Source organism: Artemia sp. Qi Xiang Cuo, chromosome 14 (genome assembly GCF_049724085.1).
Source record: "Artemia sp. Qi Xiang Cuo chromosome 14, ASM4972408v1, whole genome shotgun sequence".
NCBI lineage: Eukaryota > Metazoa > Arthropoda > Branchiopoda > Anostraca > Artemiidae > Artemia > Artemia sp. Qi Xiang Cuo.
Window position 1 is genome coordinate 27198919 of NC_142807.1, and position 10840 is coordinate 27209758.

Below are 10840 nucleotides of genomic sequence, written 5' to 3' on the forward strand. Positions count from 1 at the left end.
AATTGCCCCGTAAATTTATCATATAATCCAATTTTTTCTCCATTGCTAAATGTCTTTCTGATTTTCTAATTTAACAATTATTTTCCCTAGTTCACTGTGGAGCGAATACAATTTGTTCTTAAAGGAATCGTTTATTATGAAAAAATCTAGAAAAATGAAAAAACTTCGTCATGATTTATTTACAAAACATAAATGGCTTAAGTTCAATTATCAGCCTTTATGAAGCTTGCACAATAGCAAAGCATTCGTCTTCATTTGTTTCTTCAACTTTGGCTTTGAATATGTTCGGCTTAGATGAATTCTCTTTGCTCCTCATTATTTGCTTGTTTCAGTGGATATTAATGAATTCCTTAACAGAGGATTTGCAATGGCATTATGCAGCAAAAGATGCCTGAAAGTAGGAAAATAAAGGAAGTAAAAATTCGTCAATAAAAAAAGATTTGTTGGCATGAAAGTCAGGAAAATGATTATACATAAAATAAGTCAAATTAACCTGAATTATGATTACTGTCACCCTTTCACTAGAAAGCTAGGCTTTTGCATATACCTCTACTTCAGCCGACATTAAGTTTAATTGAAAATTAATACTTACTAGTGTTTTATGCTTTTTCAGCATTTAATTTTAAGTCTGATTATGAAAAATTGTGATTTTATGGAATTATTTGACTAGTTTCTGGAGAAGTGTGTAAGCCTTCCACGTTGTTTCAAGCATAATCATTTCAAGTATTGGTAGTACCCGGGGAAAGATAATTTCAGTGCCCCCTCCCAACTCAATTATAATTAAAAAAAGCCGAATGATTGTTCTACTGTCATTTTAGTTTTTCACTTTTCCCGCGTAGTATCTTTTTTTTTATTATATACTCCTACAGATTTAACTGCAGAGAGTGGCTACGGCACCTCGTCCACTCAACGACGTTATAATTTAGAAATTTCTAAACTTAAGGTCGCTGAAACTATCTTCCATTATTCACTTTTGGTCGTCATTACTAAACGAAAAAATTTCTGAATGTCATCAATAAAGCAAATGAAGTTAAATAAAGAGAAAGAGAAAACATTATTAAACAGAGCTGTCGATTGAGTTTTCTGCATGACCAACAACCTGATACATGGTGTTGAAGGAATTTTCCCCGAGTTTGCTACTTTTGCCTTATTTTTATGGCTAAACTAAGATAAAAGTAAAATAAAAAATTACATTAACAAAGCATTAACAAAGCGAAGACAGATGAGGAAAATTGGAGCAACTCTAAACATTATAATAGACAATGAATTTTCACTTGTTTCAAATTGTTTTTCATGTTTTTCAGCTGTGTAATAACTAGCAGTTTTATTTTCTTTCAGGATTGTAAAATCCGCCATTAATTTTCAAGTTAATCAACTTGTTTTGACGAAGCTTATATTAAAAAAAAACCACATAAACGAGGAATATAAAACACAAAATGACACAAAAATGAAAATATACCAGTTTCTAACACAGATTTGTAGATACAAATTTTCATTTGACTAGCTTATTTTTAAGTGTAACGACCAATGAAATATTGCTTTTTTCAAGACTTCCGAGCTCCATAGAATCCAATTTATTTTCTTAAATCTCGATTTTATTTTGTGATAAGATATACCAATTATTTTATATTTACAATCTTTTTGGGTGAAACTACGAAGCAGCCTACATTAAACATCGACAAAAATAAATAAACTTCCTTAAGAAAAACAGATTGGCCTCTAGCAGTAATTTGTTTTTTTTTATTTTTAGTTGACCCGAATGTTTTAATATACAATAGGTAATGAATTTTAGCTAATATCAAGATTTTTTTGTTCTTCATCTTGGTCACAATTTAGTTTGTCCCACAACCATTCAATTTACATTAAAAAGGAATATCTGGTTTAACCATGAATTTAAGATATACGAAACTTGTGCAACAGTTGAGCACCCAAGACTTCCCCCTTTAATGAGCCTTTATTCTAGATTTTTTTGGTAATTAACTTTTATATTTAAGTTTTTAAGCATATAACAAATAACTCACTGTAAACAAATGAAGAGGCCAATTTTCTTGAGCCAAAGTAATCAATTATTCTAATTTCAGTATGTAGTTGTTTTTAAACCCAAACTAATTTATCAATCCAATATTTAGCCCTATCTACTTCAGCAAAATTGAGTCTAGGGCCAAATTGGCACTATTATGCACACATTTATAAGCTATGCAAAACTATAAATGTCGTTTGATTCAACTGTTTTATCTGACTCAGTTCTTGTATTGGAGTCAAGTCATCCATTATTCTTCATTTGGAAAGATATAATTGAATATTATTTTCATGATTGTTGAATTTATTTCTTTCAAAAGCAAAAATATTTTACAAATTAGAGAGTTTAATTTTACCTCTTGTACGGTTTTAAACGTTTTAAAGAAACAATCCATGTGGAACCAATGGTCTTCATTTGTATTACATCCAATCCAATTTGTTGCATCATCTGAATCCGACGAATCGGAATTTGACTGATATGTTACAGGTGACATTCTGGAAATTCTGCAAATATTAGTCAATGATACGTCCATGGCTTTTACAATTTCTGCAAAGATTTGGGCTCGTATTGTATTGCTACTTTCGTCATCTGCCAAATTGTCAATTATATTTTCTTCATCTCTGAAATTTAAGTAGAGATCGTTGAGTGGATCTTTACACTCCAAATCTATCCAGTTGCAAAGAAAATCTATAAATTGAAGGCACATCGGCCCGCAATTGAAACCATCTTCTTGTTTTTTTAATTTAAAGGGCAAAATTTCTAAATCGGAACGCTTATCAAGAAAACGTTTGAAAATTTGCCCAAATATTTGTCTTCACCCTGTATTTGTCTTCACCCGGGTAAAAAAATGTAACTCCTGCTCAGACTATCAATGAAAATAAGCGTCCAGTACACACTAAACTCGTTAACCAAAAAAATCGAAATTTTGGCAGGAATCAAATAACCTGGATCCTTGAGTTGTAATAAGATCTTGTTTACAAGTGATGCTCCTTGAAGAACGACACCATGGCCTAGATTTCTTTCCTTTATTCTATTCATTATATAGGCCTCCATAATCTGATCGCTTAGCGAAGCCTTTCCTATTATTGACGCCTGTTCACCTATTTGAATTTTTGCCGCACTGTTTTCCTTCCCCCCCCCCACTGACCCTCGTCCTACAACAATTGAATCGCTTTGACCCGAAGAATACTGTGAATAAGCGCTCCTAACGTCTTGGAAGTAGTCCAACTGTTCATTTGTTGAAAGTACTTTTTTAGCTAATTTTATGTTTCTTCTATTCAATTTTTCAGCAGGTATGATGTATTCCGGTGGAAGACAAAGATCAGGGGACGGGTCATAATATTTGGAGCCAGTTATATTTTTTTTATTGCTTTTTTTCTTCCACACCTTTTTTACAGTATCCATTTTTGGCAATTGCTTTTCATTTTTTTCCTCTTTTTGTTGCTCCATATCAAAATCCGTTCGTTTTCTTGAGCTAGTAATTTTAGAGGTAGGGGGATAGATATTCAGTAAAGAAATCCCGTTTGAAACCATGGTCTTATCAATTGTATAACCCGTATCTACAAATTCACCAGGGTCCTTGGGACTATGCCAACATCTGTAAACCTATCTTTTCAATATATTGGAACATTTTTTTATTTATGTATTTTTATGCCTAGAAAATCCACCATTTAGCTATATTGCAGTTGTTAAGGGGCAGAGTTTAATAATTATTTGTTCTAGCCTATGACAAACTTTCAAACTATAATAACGGTTTAATTCCTTGTCCCTACTATTATCCTCTGAGCACTAATCATGAAAAGCAAATAATGATATAAAAGGATTTTCATCATCAGCGTCACAATTACCAGTTAACTCACAATCGTCTATAGTCTTGTCTTCAGAGACAGCATCTGGTTGGAACCTTAGGCTAGAAGGTTCACTTACAGATTTTAATAGATCCAGTGCTCTTGATTTTACCTTATCTGTTATATATTTTTCGGTTAAAAGTGCTCTTAAGCCGGTCCAGTATTCTTTTATCGACTCCAACGATTCTTGATGCATTATCATAGCTACTGAACGAACTATGAAGTCAGTTGTCTTTGAATCTTTGTACAAAAGAGCGCAGAACCTATAAATAAATTTGATCATATGTTCTGCACATATGATTAGCTTAGTTTTTTTATTTATGTTGACACCTTTTTTTCTACCAGATCATAACACCAGTTCAAATACTGTATTAACGTATTTTTATTTAGTGCCTGAAGAACTGCACACATCATGGCCCAAGAAAAATCTATTACTATAAAAGAAACAATTTTTTTTTGTTCTACGGTATAGCAGACAGATAAAATCTTCTAAAATTACTGTAATGACTCGTGTATCATGTATATCACTTACCGCATGAAATTAGGAAACTGGAGGAAGGCCCGGTCCTCCACCTCCTGATACTAATGAATACAAGAATTTTTTTTATTGCTAGGCCCTATTTTACGTATTATCCCCCCCCCGTTGCATCCACTTGAAGCACAAGGTCCTGGTTAATTCTTAATTCCCGTATGGCCAGTTCTATCTGCTTTTCTGAAAAAAAGTACTATGCAAAATGGATGCCATGACAGTCTTTGGACGTACCCATTCATGCTGTTTTTTTTTTGTTGGATTCATCTATACTTGTAGCCGCTTGAAATGTTTCATCTTGATCTCAAGTTCCAAGAAGGGATGTAGTTGAGGTTTGAGAGATTTCGAAAGGTCTGACAGAGCCTTATGATGGATATTTAAGCTAAAGGGCAGCATGAACATTTTGTTTTCGTCATTGGATTCTAAAAATCTGTGCTGGTTTTGTGGGAATTAACCTGGAATTTTAAGACTAGGGCGATAAGAAAATCGCCCTGGTTAAATGAAAAAGTCACAAAGAGTTGTAGCAATGACGAAAATATTGAATGTTATGGTAAATCTAAGGCCTATTTTTTTCGCTTCATAAAAACACTGTACAGGACATAATAAGCCATAGCAAGGCAAAGCAACGCCAACAACCACTTTTTTGTAAGACAAGGATTCTGAATTTCATAAAAAAAATTTTATTTGGGAACTAAATTGAATTCAAGAATTTTAAACGCGGTAAGACGTATACATTACGAATCAGCGATAAATGGGCTTTAAAATGAGCTACTAGTCAAGCAGATAAGGTTTAGTCCCAAAAAATAGTGTCTGACCCCTTAGAATCTCCTCTGCTTTGAGTCAATAGTGATTGTGCTCCGATTTGTGGCGAGTGACAGCTCATTTGAAACGTCTCATCTGTCTGATGATAGAACTCCACGTTTTGAGAAGAATAGGAACTTTTTTATCTTTCTTTGACCTTATGGCTGGAATTTTAAGACTAGGGCGATAAGAAAATCACCCTGGTTAAATGAAAAAGTCCCAAAGAGTTGTAGCAATGAAGGAAATGTTGAATGTTACCGTAATGTTGTGGTAAATTGTTTTTCTTTTCATAAGAACACTGTATAGGACACAATAAACCAAAGCAAGGCAAAGCAACGCCATCACCCACTTTTTTGTAAGACAAGGATTTTGAATTTCTTAAAAAAAACTTTATTTTGGAACTAAATTGAATTTAAGATTTTTAAACGCGGTAAGACGTATATATTATGAATCAGAGAAAAATAACCTTTAAAATGAGCTACTAGCCAAGCAGATAAGGTTTAGTCCCAAAAAGTAGTGTCTGACCCGTTAGAATCTCCTCTGCTGTGATTCAATTGTGATTGTGCTCCGATTTCTGGCGAGTGACAGCTTATTTGAAACGTCTCATTCGTCTGATAATAGCACTACACGTTTTGAGAAGAATATGAACCTTTTCCTCATTCTTTGACCTTATGGCTGGAATTTTAAGACTAGGGAGATAAGAAAATCACCCTGGTTAAATAAAAAGTCACAAAGAGTTGTAGCAATGAAGAAAATACTAAATGTTATGGTAATGTTATGGTAAATTGTTTTTCACTTCATAAAAACACTGTGTAGGACATAATAAGCCAAAGCAAGGCCATCGCCAGCTTTTTTGAAAGACAAGGGTTTTGAATTTCTTAAAAAGACTTTATTTGGGAACTAAATTGAATTCAAGAATTTTAAACACGGTAAGACGTTTATATTATGAATAAGCGAATAATGGGCTTTAAAATGAGCTACTAGTCAAGCAGATAAGGTTTAGTCCCAAAAAGTAGTGTCTGACCCCTTAGAATCTTCTCTGCTGTGAGTCAATTGATGTTAAAGTATTTTTAATAGTCCTTTAGGTTAAAGGAGACAAAATTTGGCAACACTGTAATCAATTTGAAAGATTGGGCGATCGGCGTTGGATGTTTTCTTCAAAATTTGGCAACACTGAACATAGGGCGATGGGCGATGGGCTATTACTTCAGGCTGGTAATTGCCTTCCATGTTATCATATTATACCCAAAACTCATCCGTATTCTTATATTCACCATTCAGGCAGTAAGAGCAATATTGATCACATTATTTGCTCACCTAGTATTACTACATCAATAGTGTTTGTACACGCTGAATAACAAAATTAGACCATCTCCATATCTCACTTACTCTTACGCTGAATTTAAGCTCTGAAAGTATCTGTAGAATGCACAGGTCTCTAAAATGATTTGAAAAAAATAATTCGAAGAGAGCTGATGCTCCTCTCAATGTGTTTACACTAGCAAACCTACCATCTGTTATTCCTATAATCTGCTTCAGAGTTCTAAACGGGTAAATTGCAAAAAGGACCTGGATTGCTATTATAATCAAATAATTAAATGTCTAAAAGATGCCGAGGCAATTGCAGTGCCGCTGCAACGTGTTAGGTGTGGTACGCAAAAACCTATTTGGTCTTTAAATTCTAATTTAAAAGCTTTGAAAAATAAAGCTAAGTTTTGGTTAAAAGTCTGGAATGAATGTGATAGACCGCCTTGTGGAATTGTATCTGACTGTAAGATTGCCCCTCTAACAGGGCTAATATATTTGGTAGCGTGATACAAACTGAGGCGTTGGGTAAGAAATTGGTACTCAGAATTCAGTGACAACTGACTTTTATTACAAAAGAAGATAAAAAGAAAAATTCTCTAATTCTATTTTTTCTGCATATTTCCAAGCTATTTCTAGGTCTAAAGGAAAATTACCTATTTTTCTAATCTACCAATATTTACCAAAAAGAAAATACTAAATTAATCCTAGGTAAACAAACGTTTCTACTTAATAAGGGTTCCACTTCAACTGCTATTGAAGGCTTGAGTTCTGGACTATTAAAATCCTTTAGTTCAAGCTATTGTTGAGCTAAGCTAAGAAAAACCGTACTTGCTTTTAATTCAATTTTCATTAGCCCAGACCAAGAGATTCTCTTATTATTTCTTGAAAGGGCTGTGTATTGCTTGGACCTTTATTAAGCTTTAACTTTAGCCGGGAAAACTTAATTGAAAATATCTGGACATAAAGGTTTGGAAATTCTTACACTGACAATATTGTCCCCTTTTCCCCTAACCTACCTTTTTAAACATTAAGGTCACCTTTGTATAAACATGCAGTACGGGGTTAACAAAATGAAAGAATGATTAAAAAGGGACCGGTGTTCCTCTTCGTATAAACGTCTGAAGATTGCACAAAGGGGGGGGGGGGGTAATTAAATTTATTGACCGATAATTCAAGTTTTTTGATATAAGGTCTTTATAAAGTCAAGCGAAGTCTAAGGAGACTCTAGGCGGACAAGGGGAAGCACAAATGGCTCTCCTAACTTTCTCTTGTTGGTTAAGGTTTCCTTTCCTCTTTAAACCCTCAGTTATTCAAAGCTTAAATTTCTGGGAGGAAATCTAATTTGACTTATTCTAATCTTAATATGCTATTTTGTCCAGATGGCTCAAGCCTTGTCTAAGTGGAAATACTACCGAACTATAAACCCAAAATCACCAAACTTAGATTTCAGCACTAGTTGTTATTAATTTCTCTTATATACGTATTAAAGTTATTTCCAAGTGACAGAAATCTTTAAAGGTTTTTTTCTTATTTTAATTTTATCTTCAAACTTTCATCCCCAAGGGAAATTCAGACAGACAGTGGTAGTTTATCGTCATTACAAAGTAAAACACTTACTCCTTGTTTGATCCAAAAAGACCACCGTGTTTCCGAGGCAAAAATACTCCGATTTGTCTCTCATCCGTAAGTTATATTCTTTTTGCTACTTGATTCGTTTAGAGACCTTCCCTCCCTCCTAGCCAATCAACCCCTTTTTGTTAAAAGTAGTTTCTTTTCCAGTCTTTCAAAGCCTTGCAAAACTGGTCTAAATTAGGTCTTAAATATTTATCGCGGGTTCAAAGTTCGTTTGATTCTTGGACAAAGGAGTGTCACTACAAGATTTATGGCTAGTTACGCAAAGAGAAGTTATTTTCAAATTCAAGCTAATTTGAAATTGTCGCTATATTTCTGATCCATGAAGCGAAAGGGAATTCCAAGCTTTAATAAAATGAGTTACGAAATTTACACAAATTAAGGCCTCCTTACAATCTCCCCCGCTTAAAATCTTAGTATAATTTTTGTTTTAAAAGGAATAAACAAAAGGAAACACAAATTTACTAAGATGTAGTGTAACTTAATTTCTCCTTATACTACTTCTAAATATAACCCGTGAGAATTTTGGTCTCTATAACTAGTATATAAACTTGATAATTTTCTTAATATCAGTCCTACTAAAAGAAATCCTATTATATATATAAAGAGTGTAAAAATTTTATACGTTGATGTCCAATATGTTGTTATATCTTTCCTTTTCTTCTTGTAAGGAAACTCGCATTTGCCTCACTTCATCTAGGCCAAGGGTTGAACTAAACCTATTCTAAAAGTAAATAAAAAGTAAATATTCAATTTTGTCTTCCTAATGTGGTAGGACTTATGCGAAGTTCTCAGCCAAAATCCTTATGAGCTCATGCAGATATTTTTAATCTACGGGTTGTTTTTGTTTGTTGCTTCGTGGCATCCGAAATCAAACCCATGCTCTTGTGCTGCTAAGCACAGATAAATGACTCTTCGATTAATTTAAGTTTAAAGTTGAGCAGAGCTCTAATAAAAAGAAGATTTATTATTTGACTTCTATGAACAGCGAGTACTCTATTCTTATTTGGGCCTTTTCAATCTTTATTCACAATTTTTTTTCCAATTATGACTGAATGATTGAAAGAGTCTATAAATGTGGCATAATTTCTAGTAACAATATAAGACTTGAAAAAGCAAAGGCAAATACATTATACGATGAAAGAAAAAAAATCTGTACCCGTTCTCTATTTTTAAAAAATTACGAGTTATGAAAATATCGAACCCTTCGAATTTTCTGAACTCATCTCCTTTGTTGAAGCCACTACTAGTTTAATTTAGTGTGTTGCTGAATTATAAAAGAGTCTCTTATATAATTCCTATAACTATTATCCTTTATTTGACGGATATTTTTTATCCTATCGGCAGTGTTTTTTATTTTCTACAATACTCTAAATCTTATGGGCAATGCGTTTACTCTCATCTGTTTTTCTTGGATGGTGATACTACTATATTTTTACCAATGTGAATTTGTCACCATTCGCGCTAAGTTGCAATGTTCCTGTGGTATCACTTGACCGAATGTGAAAGAGGTCATAAGGGGAAATATTATCCCTAAGGAGTGGGGTAACTAACGCTAACTTTAACTCTTTTCAAACAGAGTTCATAATTCTTAATGCCTCTTCAACCTGGCAATACATATATACAAGGAACCATATTGTCTTAATTTATTTAAGGTTTTGACAGATCACATCTTGGCCCCCCAAAAAAAGGACTTGAATTCAGGGAACGGATGACTCCGTTAACTATTTTTTTTTTATAAAATGATCTTAAATTGACGTTTTTTTTTTCAGAATCATCCAGTGTATACAATAAGTCATTCACGGGAACCAAAAGGATATTTCCCAACCTTTTCCTAAAAAATGGGATTTCCTTTCTTTCCTAAATTTGAAATTTTTGGTTCTGAGCTCTACCCAAAATGTCAAATCTTAGAAAATATTTCGGTATCCTGTTTACTTTAGAAGCCATTTCAGCACTGTGCTAGCTTTCTTTGTCTCAATTTTTAGCCTGGGAGACTCCAATCCAGGTTCATGATCATGAATACTCTGTGTGTGTATGCATATACACCCTCTGCGAGCTGGGATAGAACCCTTTTTCGTATCCCTATGGATGCAAACATTTTATGTTTCCTTAAGAGGTAAACGCAACCCTTTTTTGCATCCTTAAGAGGTGGACGCAACCCATTTTTGTATCCTTGAGAGGTGTCCTCTCAACCTCCCTCTGAATTACATGACTCCCTGCCATGACATGTCCGTGACTCCTAGTCACACTAGGTCTACTCGAAACGGTTAACCTCTATAGACACAAACTAAGGACTCTGGCCTGTGCCTTCCGGTGGTTCCCTAACCCTCGCTCGGAGGCCGCAATGTTTTCGGCCTGAATTGCCCTAAAAATTTTCTTGGGGTTGGTTTATAGGTGCGGGGGGCTAAACAATATCTTGCTTTGTGTCCTTTTTTCACCACAGCGGATACAGGTTGGAGGTTTTTCACATTCCGATTGTCTATTTGGACCCCCGCAAGTCCAACATTTTATGCGAGCATTTTTTATTTTACTAAATTTATACCTGGAATAATTATCCCTAGTTGGTCCTGACACATCTTTCTTTCCACAATTCAAACATTTCTTTGGGTTAATTTTATAATTTCCTATGTTTTGAAATTCTACTCTGGAGTTGTCTCTTTGTTCTCCAGGGGTGGTCTTGTCTCCCGAGTCAACCCCTGTTGC

The 10840-nt window shown here is 34.1% G+C and overlaps 1 long non-coding RNA gene across 1 annotated transcript; it reads right to left on the reverse strand.

Moving 5' to 3' along the window:
• Positions 1-267: 267 nt before the first annotated feature.
• On the reverse strand, positions 268-2531 carry LOC148944325 (uncharacterized). Its single transcript, XR_016142878.1, has 2 exons — positions 2376-2531; positions 268-391 (listed from the first exon to the last, which is right to left on the reverse strand). It is a non-coding gene; the product is annotated as an uncharacterized LOC148944325 (long non-coding RNA).
• Between the last annotated feature and the right edge of the window lie 8309 nt (positions 2532-10840).